The 14,581-nt window shown below is 46.0% G+C and overlaps 1 protein-coding gene across 1 annotated transcript in view; it reads left to right on the forward strand.

Annotated features, from left to right (window-relative positions):
* The first annotated feature begins 4,869 nt into the window (after positions 1-4,869).
* SLC16A9 (solute carrier family 16 member 9) overlaps positions 4,870-14,581 on the forward strand; it is a 62,535-nt gene continuing 52,823 nt past the window's right edge. The window contains exon 1 of the mRNA XM_075348700.1: positions 4,870-5,307. The gene's annotated coding sequence lies outside the window, so the exon portion shown is untranslated. The remainder of the gene's footprint in view (positions 5,308-14,581) is intronic.

Consider the following 14,581-nt stretch of genomic DNA (forward strand, 5'->3'; position numbering starts at 1 on the left):
GGCCTAAAAATTTGCCGTGGCGCTCTACGCGCGCCGCAAACTTTGTCCCTCTTTTCCTTCTTTAAAAGTTGGGAGGTATGTACATAGCCACCTCTGCAGCAAAGGGAGCTGTGCTAAACAAATCACCACCCTCTCCCCCTTGCTCTTCTGTCACCTGAACAGAGCTCCAGTCTCAATAAAGTTACACCAGCTGGTAAATTATAGCTGTTAGAACTTAAGAAAACACAGGAAGGAGAGCAAGAGTGAATACAAGATCCATAGACATCTGTATCCTGCAGCTCTCTCTGCATATTTGCCAGACTTTACCCAGAAAAAATTCAAGTAACATTAAATGGATATTTTGCGCTGCTGATAAAAATCCAAAGGAAGATGAAAAAAAAACAAAACGGATTTATAGGTTTATTATCAACATGTTTCAAAGTTATTCCGACTTCACCATCCGGAACAAAACCATAAAGAGTTTGTTGTTTAATCCTAATGAAGAAGTTCGATGACTTCAAATCACGTTCACCTAGAATCATCCTTTGGATCTTTATCAGCTACGCTGAGTAGCCATTTCATTTTACTTGGCACCTGAACAGTTTTCCAACCCATGGGGCTGCAGCAAACAACATTTTCTGGGTTCTTTTATACCTTCTACAATACTGTCATTGGTCTTCAGATAAGACCCTAGTGTGCTATTTTGTTCCCTACTTATTATCTCTGACTTTACCTAGAGGTGTATGGCCCCTTTGCTGCTGTAACTTTGACCCTGCTTTGTGCAGTTTGGGATGGATCTAAAGTACCATAATTTTCGTTTTATAAAACACATCGTATTATAAGACACACCCCAAATTCAGAGAGAAAAAAGGTAAAAAAAAATATTGGGTCAGTCTTATAATCATGGGTGGGGGAAGGTGGCAGCAATGGTGGAGCGAGGTCACAGGAGGAAGAGGGGGTGGTGGAGTAGGATGATGCTGCAGGCGGTGTGGCAGGTGCCCTGGATGCTCGCTGTGGGCACTGTGAGGCAGGAGCATCAAGAAACTGTCGGTAGTGTGGGCTTCAAAGAAATGGCACTCAGAGTCGGCATGTGCACAGGTTGACGAGCCAAGATCTCATCTGCTCACGCGCCACTTACGGGTGCCATATTTCTTAGGTCCTCAGCTGGGAGAGCAATAGACCAAAGGCAGAAAGTGCGCAGATAGGTTTTTGAGCAGACAGGTCAATCTGCGTACGCGCCGACTCTGGGTGCCATTATTTGAAACCCGCACCGCACATTTTCATGATGGCCTCTTCCTCACCCACCGTAGCGAGCACAGCCTGACATCAGCATCAGCACCTCCCGCAGCATCAGCACCGCTCTCAGAACAGTGCACAGCCCGCAGCATCATCCCTACCTCCTCTACACCATCCCCCGGTTAACTACATTCAGATTATAAGAAGCACCCCCTATTTTCCTCCCAAATTTATTTTCATCAGATCACCCCGTTGCTCGATCGACTAACGAGCAGTGTGACCACACTCGCCCATCACTAGTTATGATCTTTTTACCATGACAAAGAGTACCAAAGGAAAATCTGTAATCCTCTGAATTGCATTTTTCATTCAGTAATCTAGGTTAGGTGACGATTAGAGATGAGTGGACCCATGAAAATTTGGTTCAGTGGGTTAAACCGGACTTTAGAAAAGTTCGGTTTGGGACCCGGACTTGACCTGATCCCCAATGGAAGTCACTAATTGGGCAGTTTGGGTCTCCACCCACAGGCAGCCAGCCATAAACCTTTCCGGGGGCGGGTAACTGGGGTTTTTCCATTTTTTTTTTGTTTGGTACACATCTACATTTGATCACTCTGTTGTTACCCCCACTGCGAGCAGTTCAAACACTGCAAGCGGCTTGCACAGGGCTGAGCTCCGAGTGTACCCAAGCACAGCGATGCTCGTGCAAGCAGTTTGCATATGTAAAGCACCTGAACTTTTTTTTTTAACCTCTTCACGACACATAACATACTGGGTTTATTATTATTATTATTATTATTATTATTATTTATTTATAGAGCACCATTAATTCCATGGGCTCTTGTCGGGGGAATCACCAACGGCTTCTGCGGTGAGCCGACAATGAGTCGCGCACATGTCAGTTGATTTGAACAGCTGACATGTGTGCCTCGCAGGTGCGGGTGGATCCGTGATCCACCCGCTCCTGTTAACCCCCCAAAAAACCCTCAAAATGTGACAGTACAATGTAAATGCCTGCCATGGTAAACGTGCACTCATCTGACTCCATCAGAAATCATGTGACATGATCACGTGGAGCCGATAGTTGCCATGGTAACACAGGGTCATGTGATGATAGGACGCCCTGGCCTATCAGGTCATCACAAGGGTGCCATGCAATCTGCCCTTCTGCATGGTACCCGCTCCTTCTTGGTTACGGGTCCTGTCCCTTTGGTGTTGCTAAGAACAGGTATACACAAATCCTGAGGAACACTCTGCACCACACCCACCAAACACCCATTGGGCGGCCTGAGGGGAATAGGGCCGCCCAGATGGAGGGATGGTAGAAGGAGGGCCAGAAGTGTCAGTAGTAGTCAGAGAGTGTCAGTGAGCAGTGACAGGAAGAGGTCACGCTGCAAAACTGGGCTCCTGTACCCGTCCCAGGTGCCAGACGTTGGCCTGGAAGGAGCTGGAACCCTGGTCGCAGTGGGTAGTGGCAAGGGGCACGGTACTGCCACGGAGGGCAGTTTGGCGGCCTTGTGCTACAACCAGGCAGGGGCCAGGGCTTGACGGGGTACGCGAACCCTAGGCTGAGAAGTAGCTTTATGCAGCCCAGTAATTCACCTGACGAGGACGGAATCTTCCTGAACCACTCTCCACCCGCTCCAAAATTGGGGAACTAGCGCAACGAGGGGGATAGGACTTCCCAAAACCGTCCAGAAAATCCCAAGCTTGAACCCTGAGAGCAAGCTCACCCTGCTAGCCACGCAGGTGAGCAGGACCAGAGTAGTTTTAGGCAAAAGGGATCCACCAAGACTAAACATAGTGCCAAGGGACAAGGCTTCAGACCAACTAGCAACGCCAACAGGGCACGGACCCAGCGTGTTCGAACTAAAACTGCAGGGCATTCAAGACTTTGGTTTACCCTGTGTCAGTGTCAGCATCTCTGGACTATGTGAGTACGTTGTGCCCCTTTGCTTCCAACGGATCCCCAGCCTACCATCACCGAGCCCCAGGACACCTTCCCCTGCCCACGGAGGGGTTAACATCACCAGCTGCCATCTCATTGCTCCCGGGTGCTCTTCCTCTCTCCTAAATGCAGGAGTGGTGGCATCCCATTTTACCACGACCCGTGGTTGGCGTCACGAACACTATCCAATCCACCCTGTCTTCCCCTTTTTCATTTTCGAGCGGCTGCGCAACCCCGCCTCGGGTCCGGAGACCCCTCGAGCCACTGCAGATCCGGATCCGAGCAGCCCGTCGGCTGTGGTGGGGGTGGCACAATGACTCTTGCAGCTATCATGACTCACTTCCTCTTACTGCCAGCAGGGTACTGCCCGTAATAGGAGAGCAGCATTTCTGCAGATCAGAGCTGTGGAGCTGTGATCTACAGAAATGAACAAGCAATGAGACTGCTGATCCTTATAGCTCCCTAGGGGGAACTAGTAAAATAAAAAAAAGTTAAAAAAATAAAATAAAAATTTAAAAGTTCAAATCAACCCCCACTGAAAATTAAAGGGTTAAAAAAATAAAAAATATACACATATTTTGTATCACCATGTTCAGAAATGCCCGATCTATCAAAATATAAAATCAATTAATCTGATTGGTAAAAAGCGTAGTGGCACAAAAATTCCAAGCGCCAAATTATGTTTTTTGGTCTCCACAAATTTTGCGCAAAATGCAATAACAGGCGATCAAAACGTAGCATCTGCGCAAAAATGGTACCATTAAAAACGTCAGCTCAAGATGCAAAAAGTAATCCATCACTGAGCCATAGATCCCGAAAAATGAGAACGCTACGGATTTTGGAAAATGGCGCAAAAGTATGCCACTTACAAACTTGTGAATTTTTTTAACCCCTTCGATAAAAGCAAACCTAGATATGTTTGGTGTGTACGAACGCATACCGACCTCAGGCATCACACTGACACATCAGTTTTACCATATAGTGAACACAGTAAATAAAACTTCCCAAAAAAACAATCTCACTTTTTTGGAATTTTTCCGCACTTGGATATTTTTTTGCCATTTTCCAATACACTATATGGTAAAAGTCATGGTTTCATTTAAAAGTACAACTTGTCTTGCAAAGAATAAAAAAATATGCCCTTAAATTGATTGATGGGAAATAAAAAAAAGTTACGGCTCTCAGAGGAAGAGGAGCAAAAAAAAAAAATACGGAAAAAAAGGAAAATCGCCTGGGGGTGAATAGGTTAAAGTCCGTGTTTGGTATGAACACTGAACACCAAACCTCGGATTCGCTCATCTCTAATCACGATCAGTGCTTGCCCCAAATCATGCCATGGCATCCAGCCGCCATACCAAATTTTTATCTATCAATGGCCGTCTGAAGGGTCTTGGGGCCGGATGATGCGTGACGTTGGTCGGGGTCTGTCTTTGTGTGGCCTACGATTGCACTTATTGATCTCATTTTGTACAGAATTGCATTCTTTCAATTACAATTTTTTTTTTATTTTCCCAATAATTTTATGTTTTTGCAAATTGCTGATGAATGAAAAAAAAGAGGATATGACATGTTCTTGAATTTTTTTTTTTTTTGCATCATACGATTTTTTTTCTCTACTCTTTTGCATTTAGCTTTGAGGAAACAGCAGGAGAGGACGTATATAACGTGTGCATGTAAATCTAGACGTGTTATTGATTACAGGGCTGATAATGGAGCACAATGACAGGCGAGGTGAAGCCGTAGGCGGCTGTGCAGCTGCTGGATCTTTGTCGCTAGCCCTTTTCATGACAAGGTACCATCCAGGGATCTTTGTGCCAACAGCTATGTGAGCCAGCGCCTGGGTCGTCTGTACATTTTGCAGCACCTACCCCCCCCCCTCCCTTCCTATTTCATTATCTTCCACACTCTGCAGTTATGGGAACTGGTTGAGACTGGACTGATGTCAGGCAGGGAAAGGAGGTGAAGCGGGGTGGAGAAGAAGAAAGGAGGAGGAGGAGGGCACCATATAATGGAGACAAACAAAAATATTCCTTCTCACTTTCTGCACGGTGACTCCTCTGTCTTAAGGTGCTGCATGCACTTGCAAGCTCAAGCCTGGTCCTGAGGCTGCAATGAGGTCCTTGGAGGCAGCAGCCGGTCTACAGGTAAAGCCGCACAATAAGGACATGCTTTATTATCTGTTTTTACTTACTGTCATTTTGGTAATTACTCGCCTCTAGACATTTTATGCCTTTACGACTGATTATATTAATATTTTCCTTTCCTTCTCTAATTTCTGGCTCCTGCTTATAAAGATCATCCTGCTTATTACACTTGTCTCATCCATACGGAATAGCCACACTTATTGGTTTACTTGCCCACAATGTTTATTTTATCAGAAAAATATTAAATTATTACAATTCACCCTGCAGGACTTTTTTTCCGAAATTAACCACATATTCGGTGGAATGTTCATGACTTATTTTGTGATGATAACCTGCTGGGGGGCTCAGTGGTCAGTGCGCCCCTATGGGGGACTCAGTAGTCAGTCTGCCCCTATGGGGGGGCTCAGTGGTCAGTGCGCCCCTATGGGGGACTCAGTGGTCAGTGCGCCCCTATGGGGGGGCTCAGTGGTCAGTCCGCCGCTATGGGTAGCTCAGTGGTCAGTGCGCCCCTATGGGGGGGCTTAGTGATCAGTGCGTCCCGATGGGGAACTCAGTGGTCAGTCCGCCCCTATGGGGGGGCTCAGTGGTCAGTGCGTCCCTATGGGGGACTCAGTGGTCAGTCCGCCCCTATGGGGGGGCTCAGTGGTCAGTGCGTCCCTATGGTGGGGCTCAGTGGTCAGTCCGCCCCTATGGGGGGGTCTCAGTGGTCAGCACGGATGACTTCTTGGGGTCCTGAAATCTTTATGGAGTTGGCATCTTTTCCCTGTGCTTGTTTGGGCTTCCTCTGATTTCCTTCCACACTCCCCTGAAAGATGTTGCACACTATTTAACATGTGATTTGCATAGAAAATTAGCCAAACACTTTTTTTTCTAGATTTCATTTTAGAAAACACATTTATTTCAGAAAAATCACAATTGAAAAAAATAGTAGCATCACAGTTATCTGTACGATGCACCTGTGGGCAAGTTACATATTCCTAGAGGAATACGCTGTTGGAGGGTTCTCCCAAAATTGTAAATTATCCCCTAACCATAGAGTAGATAAGGAATAACTTTCTCATCACTGTAGGCTGGCAGGGACCCTCAGTGATCCTGAGAATAGTTTTTTGGAATCCAAAGAACATGACTCTGAGGAGCAGAAGACTGAGTAGAACATAGGTGCAAATGCTCGACCGCTGCTTCAATTGTTATCACTGGGATGGCCAGGAATAGCAGAGCATTACTCTCCAGCAATCCCATACAATGAATGGACCCGAGGTCGAGCATGTGCATCACTGGGACCACCAGGGATAGCAGAGCATTACTCTCCAGCAGTCCCATATAATTAATGAAGCATGAAGCTGAGGTCGAGCATGTGCACCTCTACTTCATTTATTATCACTGGAATGGCCAGGAATAGCAGAGAATTATTCTCCAGCAGTCCCATACAATAAATGGAGCCGAGGTCGAGCATGTGCACCTCTACTTCATTCATTATCACTGGGATAACCAGGAATAGCAGAGCATTACTGTCCAGCAGTCCCATACAATAAATGGAGCCGAGGTCGAGCATGTGTGCATCTCTACTTAATTTATTATCACTGGAGCGGCCAGGAATAGCGGAGCATTACTATCCAGCAGTCCCATACAATAATCGGAGCTGAGGTCAAGCATGTGCATATTTACTTCATTCATTATCACTGGGACAGCCAGGAATAGCTGAGCATTACTCTCTAGCAGTCCCATACAATGAATGGAGCCGAGGTCGAGCATGTGCATCTCTATTTAATTCATTATCACAGGGACGGCCAGAAGTAGCAGCGGATTACTCTTCAGCAGTCCCATACAATGAAAGGAGCTGAGGTCGAGCATGTGCATCTCTACTTCATGCAAGACGAGGCTCTGCAGAGCATCATTCTTGGGATCACCAGAGTTCACAGCTAGCGCACCCCCCGGTGATATGCAATTATCTCCTATCCTGTGAATAGGTAATAATTTATGATTTTGTAAAGCTCCTTAAAAAAGATGTCATATGTCCAATGGTTCATGACAAGAAACTTATAATGTACTGTATAGTGAATGTGAAAATAATAATTTTTGGTCTAGACTATCAAACATACCTTGTGCAACTTCTGTCAGTGAAGCGAGATGTTCGGACAGTGTTACACGGCTGCTGCACTACTTTAGGCCCCAGCTCCAGTGCAGAAGTCACAGAATTCATAAGATTTTACAGTTTCAGTAAATGTAGGTTATCCATTGTGTGATCAAAAATTATACAATTCTGTAATATATTTTCTGAATCCGTTCTTTTCAGTTCTCTCCTAGAAGCATTGGTAATGTCCTGACAAAATAACGGTTCCCAAACTGTACACCATCAATAAATATGAGCATCTATAGCTGGATAAATGGCTGCACATGATGCAACTCCCCTATATTTTCAGAAAAGTACTCTAGTATTAAAGGAACACTTCATTTGACATTTTCTATTAATGACTCTTCAGTTCTTATTCCTTTGATTCCCATCTGGTCCATCCCATAATTCTTTCAGCTATAAATACAGAAAAGTATTACTACAGGGAGGATTGCTGGCCACATACACAGCTTGAATCTGCCTATCTCTCAGGTGTCACCAAAAGCTCTTGAGTCCTAATACCTCAATTACAAAGTATCATTTATCAGATTGGCTTTTTGGGTTCTCTTACACAGCGAGATCTAGATGAGTCCATCTAGCTCTACACCCTTGTGCTGGGAAGATCCTAATAAACTTTCAAATACATCTTTGTTGCCCTTTGATATGAATTATGTTATATAAATAATGAAAAAATAAATCAGCTTATTATTGATGAGTGGGCACTACCATGCTTGGGGTCTCGGTACTCGTAACTAGTGATGAGCGGGCACTACCATGCTCAGGTGTTCGGTACTCGTAACTAGTGATGAGTGAGCACTACCATGCTCAGGTGTTCGGTACTCATAACTAGTGATGAGCGGGCACTACCATGCTCAGGTGCTCAGTACTCGTAACTAGTGATGAGTGAGCACTACCATGCTCAGGTACCCAGTACTCGTAACTAGTGATGAGTGAGCACTACCATGCTCAGGTACCCAGTACTCGTAACTAGTGATGAGTGAGCACTACCATGCTCAGGTACTCAGTACTCGTAACTAGTGATGAGTGAGCACTACCATGCTCAGGTACTCAGTACTCGTAACTAGTGATGAGCGGGCACTACCATGGTCAGGTGCTCAGTACTCGTAACTAGTGATGAGCGAGCACTACCATGCTCAGGTGCTCGGTACTTGTAACCAGCAGTCGGATATTCGGATGGGCACAACTCGAGTACCTGAGCATAATGGAAGTTAATGGAGGAAACTAGCGTTTTTCCGAAAAATCTTCCAGAAAAATGGTCAAGTCCCCCATTGACTTCCATTATACTCGGGTACTCGAGTCGTGCTCATTTGAACATCCAACTGCTCTTAACGAGCACTGAGCACCTGAGCATGGTAGTGCCTGCTCATCACTAGTTACGAGTACCAAGCACCAGAGCATGGTAGTGCTCGCTCATCACTAGTTAAGAGCACCAACACCCAGAGCATGGAAGTGCTCACTCATCATGAGTTACAAGTACCGAGACCCCGAGCATAGTAGTGCTCGCTCATCACTAGTTATTATGAAGCACCTTCTTTTATTTAAAGTGCATCTAGGCTTTATATATATATATATATATATATATATATATTTATATATCTGCATTGGACCAACATTCTATGTTAATATATTTTATTAGAAATCTTTAGCGAGGTTAGGTCTCTGCTTTTCTATTACAGAACTCCAAATCTCAAGCTTTTCAATAGGCAGCTACCAAGTTTATTCCGTAATACATCTTTATAGTGATGGTAGCATTGTTTAATTGTTACAAAACATTAAAGGTGACCTGTCAAAAGGTCAAAAGTGGGCAGATTTTGCTCTTATTTAGTCTCGCTGCTCCCCTGACTATTCCAGTTTTTGTTGTTTTAAAATCCATCATACGGTTCCTGAGACATGGACATTTGTATTAAAGGGAACCTGTCAGGTGCAATACGCACCCAGAACCATGAGCAGTTGTGGGTGCATATTGCTAATCCCTGCCTAACTGTCCCAGCATTTATTAGCACACATAAAGAGATCTTTTATGACATGCTAATGAATGCAGAGACTAGTTGTAAGGGCCTTAGTTCCTGCGCTCAATCCACCCTCTTAGCACGTTAAAACGTCCACAGGGGTGTGCTGACATGCTATTCAATGCAGCATCATCAGCGGTGACGCGAGTACCTGTGTCCACTGTCACCACTGATCAGAAGTCCTGGCATTTCCGGTCATGCGCATTAGACCTCTTTAAAGAGGGGACGCGTACACCCAGCTTCATACTGCCCATGACCGGAAGTGCCGGGACTTCTGATCAGCGGTGACAGTGGACACAGGTACGCATGTCACCGTTGATGATGCTGCATTGAATAGCATGTCAGCACGCCCCTGTGTGCATTTTAACTTGCTAAAAGGGGGGAATTAGCACAGGAACAAACACCCTTGCGACTAGTCCTCTCGCTCATTAGCATATTATAGTTTTTCTAAAGATCCCTTTATCTATGCTACTAGATGCAGAGACAGTTAGGCAGGGATTAGCTCATGGTTCTGTGTGCATACTGCATCTGACAGGTTCCCTTTAAGTGCTATTTTTATAGTCTTTACAAAGAGGGTATTGCCCATAGGGTAATAAGACTCAATAGCCTGAAGACCCCCTCCTGCACACAGAGCATCATGTGGGCCATGCCCCCTTGGTAAAGACCATAAAAACTATTACTAAGTAGAAAGGCACATGTCTCTGCAACTGTATAGTGGATAAAAAAAGAATATTCAGGGAAGCCTAAGTAGTAATATAATAACAAAAAAAATAATTTGGTGACAGGTCCTTTTTAAAGTTAATGGAAAACAAATTCAACCACCTCTAGGGGAACCTTGAGATCTCACTGAATTCAGCTTTATGATTGAGTTGAATATAAAAACTGTATACAGTAAGTGCCAGAGCTCCCCCTATTGGTGGCTGAAGAATTGTATTATTTAGCGCTGTGTCTACTGACGACTTTCAGAGTTTTGTGGCACAGAAAAAATATTTCAACAGCTAATATGTTATATTAACAAAGCAGCCAAAGAAAATATCCCGTTTCCCCAAAAATAAGATAGAGCATGATTTTACAGAATTTTTTGAATATGCTTGAAATATAAGGCCTACTCCAAAAACAAGCCCTAGTTACTGTCAAGGCTGGCGTTAGGTGGAGTCAATCTTCACAATTTCTCAGGAACCCCACTCTCTTTTTTTTTCTTGTGTTTGTTTTTTAAAGTTCTGCTTACAAGAGAATATTTCCTTTTGCCGTGTTATACGGTTGTACTTATACATAGAATCATAGAATCACAGAATGGTAGAGCTGGAAGGGACCTCGAGGGCCATTGGGTCCAACCTCCCGCGAGTGCAGGCTTTCCTAAATCATCCCAGCTATATGTTTATCCAGCTCCCCTTGAAGATTTCCATTGATGGAGAGCTCACCACCTCCCGTGGTAGCCTGTTCCACTCTCTGACTGCCCTCATTGTCAGAAAGTTTTTCCTACTGTCTAATCTGAATCTCCTTCCTTTAAGTATCATCCCATTGCTTGATGTACTTCCCTGTGCTAATGAGAATGGGGTGGTTCCCTCCGCACTGTGACCACCTTTCAGATACTTGTAGACCACTATTAAGTCTCCTGTCAGCCTTCTCTTTTTCAAACTAAACATCCCTAGTTCTTTTAGCCGTTCTTCATATGACATGGTTTGCAGACCTTCTACCATCTTGGTTGCTCTTCTCTGGACTTACTCCAATATATTGATGTCTTTCTTGAATTGGGGCTTCCAGAACTGTACACAGTATTCCAGGTGGCGTCTGACCAGGGCAGAGTATAGGGGAATAATTACCTCTCTTGATCTAGATTCAATGCTTGTCTTCTTGATACATCCCAGAATTTTGTTGGCCTTTTTAGCTGCAGCTCCGCATTGTTTTCTATACATTGAAGCAGATGTTATAGAAATCCAGGACAGGCTATGAGGAGTGTGAGAGAAACCCCAGAATGATAGAAAGTCTGGGACTGCGGCACACTGACTGGAAATAACTCCTGTCCTCATCCTGTGATGACGGCCTATGTGTCACTGATAATAGTTTACATGGCAGCTGTTACGCAGAGTGCTAAGAGGCAGTGACTGAGAGGAAGTGATTAGAAAGCTTCTCCTGGTTCCCGGAACTGGGATTTATCACTTATCGGAAAACCAGTATGTTACTGAGAACAGCTTCTTTATGGAACATTCACTTCAAAATAACCCTTCTAACATATGATTAGAGTGACCTTTGTCCGAGGTCATCTATACCATAACTAGGGAATTTCCAAGGCCACTTCCCATTTTAGTACATTTCGGCACCACAGCTGGGCTACTACGTCACCAGAAGACCCCACAGACAGACTTTACGACTTATAATTTAGTTTAGTCTGGAGCTGCCAAGTAGAGAAAGAGCAGAAGTTCATCACTGGAAACCTGAACGCATCAACAGCTGATTTCCGGAGGCTTTAGTCAACATCTTTATTACTGCAGAAATAATCTATTGTGACCTTAAACGCCCCACAGCCATGAAATAAATCATAATAATGACAATCTGGTAAATACAAATGTATAATGGTTGATGATTTAAACTTTACTTTATCAGTTATGTTGGGGACATTATTTTATGACGCTAATATATAAGTATGAGAGGTTCTCATTTGTGCCGCCGTCCACACAGACTGCACAGCTCTGCTGTGGCTGGATCTTTCCTGCAGCCTCCAATAGGAAAACAGCTTTCCCATCGGAAGTATTTTTTATTGGAGGATGATGATGGACAGGTCCGGTCACAGGCTTCATTCTGACAATAGGATATTGTCACATTTCCACCAGAGTCTGCAGCTGTGATTTCTGCTCTGGTCACCAGGTGCCGCCACATTCCCATGGTGGGCAGTGGCAGTGATATAGGCGGAGTCACTACCAATAGCTTTCGTGAGCGCAGTCTCTGCCCATCCACCAAGCTTTGTATGCCTGGGACTTGCAGTACCACTGTCTGACTGTGGTGGTGTATGCCTTCCAGGGGAAGTTATCAGCTTCCCTCTCCAGCCTATTAGAAGGCACCACACTCTTCTTATATCATCAGTGGTCTGCAGCTCCCTGCCAGTGTGAAGCCCCACAGGTGGTGTGTCGGTGTCGGTGCGTTACCTTCAGGGACTCCACGTTGCTGGATCTCCGTCACTGGTAGGAAATCTTCTTGTTTGATCGTGACGCCACTCTCAGTATTGCGGTCAGTGGGGACCGCCACTGCAGGTTAGGGGACGCCTGGGGCTGATGGTGGGTGCAGTCGGATGTAGTAGCCTCCTGAGAGTGAGGCAAGCCCCAGGGCCCTGTGTAGGTTTGTAGTACCACAAGTCGCAGAATAACCACACAGGCAGGAATGTCTTTCAAGGGCTTTACTCACATTTGATGGCAGGGTGAGTAGCCCGGGCGTAGCTGGGATGAACCAGGTGGGAACCAGGTATCCTTCAGGCTGACTTTATGAGGGTGACTACTGACTCGCCTTCCTTAGCCCTTGGTGGTTTGGGGTGTCCCCGACTTTGAGTCCCTACGGGGGCCACCCAGGGAAGATGCTGCAGCCTCTCTCCCCTTGTTGTTTGCCGTGTGCTTGTTCCCCGGACCAGGCCACTCCAGCTGCTTGCCTCCTGTGACCTATGGGCCCTCACTGCGGTTACGTGGCTGCGGCTTTTGTGGTGTTGTGGTGTGGGCTTTAAGAGCCCCACACCGGCAGGTTTAGCAGGGAAAGGTGAATCTATCCTCGCTTCGGGATCTGCCGCCCGGTTGGGCCTGGTGCTCTCTAGCAGTCTCCTTACTTCCCACTCCGTTGCACTCCCTAGCTGAAGCTGGCTTTCAGGTAGCACTCCTAGTTGACCGTTCTCCCCCGTCTGTAGCCACTGCGCGGACGCTGTCAGATTGCACAGCTCCAGGGATCTGCTCCTCACTTGAGCTCCCTGGACTCTACACTGAACTGGCTCACTGCTCCTCCTCTCCTGTTCTTGCCTACGCCACCTAGCAACCAGACTCTCCACCACACCCCTTGAGAGGAGATGGAGGCTCTACCCCCTCCACTATTCCAGTGAAGGTGAAGGCTTGCCCCCTCCTGGGATCCCCAGGGGTCCTCTGATGGGTACATGTGTGAGACCTGGTCACTATGCGCCTGTGTTCCACACCCCGGTCAGCCTTCTGGATTACCTGTATTGTACTGTCCCCAGCATGGGTGCAGTACTCAGTGGTGCCTGACCAGGTCAGGGGCGCCACATTCCCCCTTAGTTATCACCAGCACGTCCTCGGGCTGCAAGACAACATTTTAAAATGCATAAAACATTAAAACATGTAAAACATTTTTAAAACCACCAGGTATCAGACATCACCACCCTCCACCCACAAGTCCGTTAACCCACCCAAAACCCTCTCAGGAGGCAGGTCACCGGTCCTTTTGGTAACCAGATCTGGGCCATCTACTTCCCCAGACCTTTCCTCCAATCTTCCTCTCCCGTTGGCCGCGACTTCAGCCACTTCTGGCAGGATGTAGAGGCGGCTTTCATGGGCTGGTGGTTTCAGGGTATACCTGGCCTGGTGGATCCGCGCCGTCAGCCTCTTCTGGCAGGATGCAGAGGCGGCCTCCACAGTTGGTGCTGACCAGGTACCCTCTTTGTGGTGGTGAGCCAAGGCCCCATAAACAGGCGTGCTCTCTGGTCGCAGGTGAGCCAAGGCCCTATATACGGACGGGCCCCTCCTGGTTGCAGACGAGCCAAGCCCCTAAACAGGCTGGCCCTGGTGGTGGTGCCACTGGTGTAACTATTTACACTGCGAGAGTTTGTGGCTATAGCAAGTTCATAGCCTTAAAGTTTATTTCTCACAATAGTTTTTGTGGGCACATACTTAAACAATAACGTTGCAAACTTTTCAACTTGTCAAACTGGTCAAACTTTCGGTACTTCTTTCTTTACTTTACTCCTCTTTACCAGGGCTTTGGCCTATTGGGCTGCGGCACCTGCTGCTTTCTTGCTCCTTGTCATCCTCTGAGGTAGTTTCATCTGTAGGCTCTTTGTCTTTCCTTTCTAGATCTTCATCTGTTTCCTTTTCTGCATCTGTTTCTGTATCTCTGTCTTTTCTTTCCTCTTTGGGACATGGTGCTA

This window comes from Anomaloglossus baeobatrachus, chromosome 5 (genome assembly GCF_048569485.1).
Source record: "Anomaloglossus baeobatrachus isolate aAnoBae1 chromosome 5, aAnoBae1.hap1, whole genome shotgun sequence".
Taxonomy (NCBI): Eukaryota; Metazoa; Chordata; class Amphibia; order Anura; family Aromobatidae; genus Anomaloglossus; species Anomaloglossus baeobatrachus.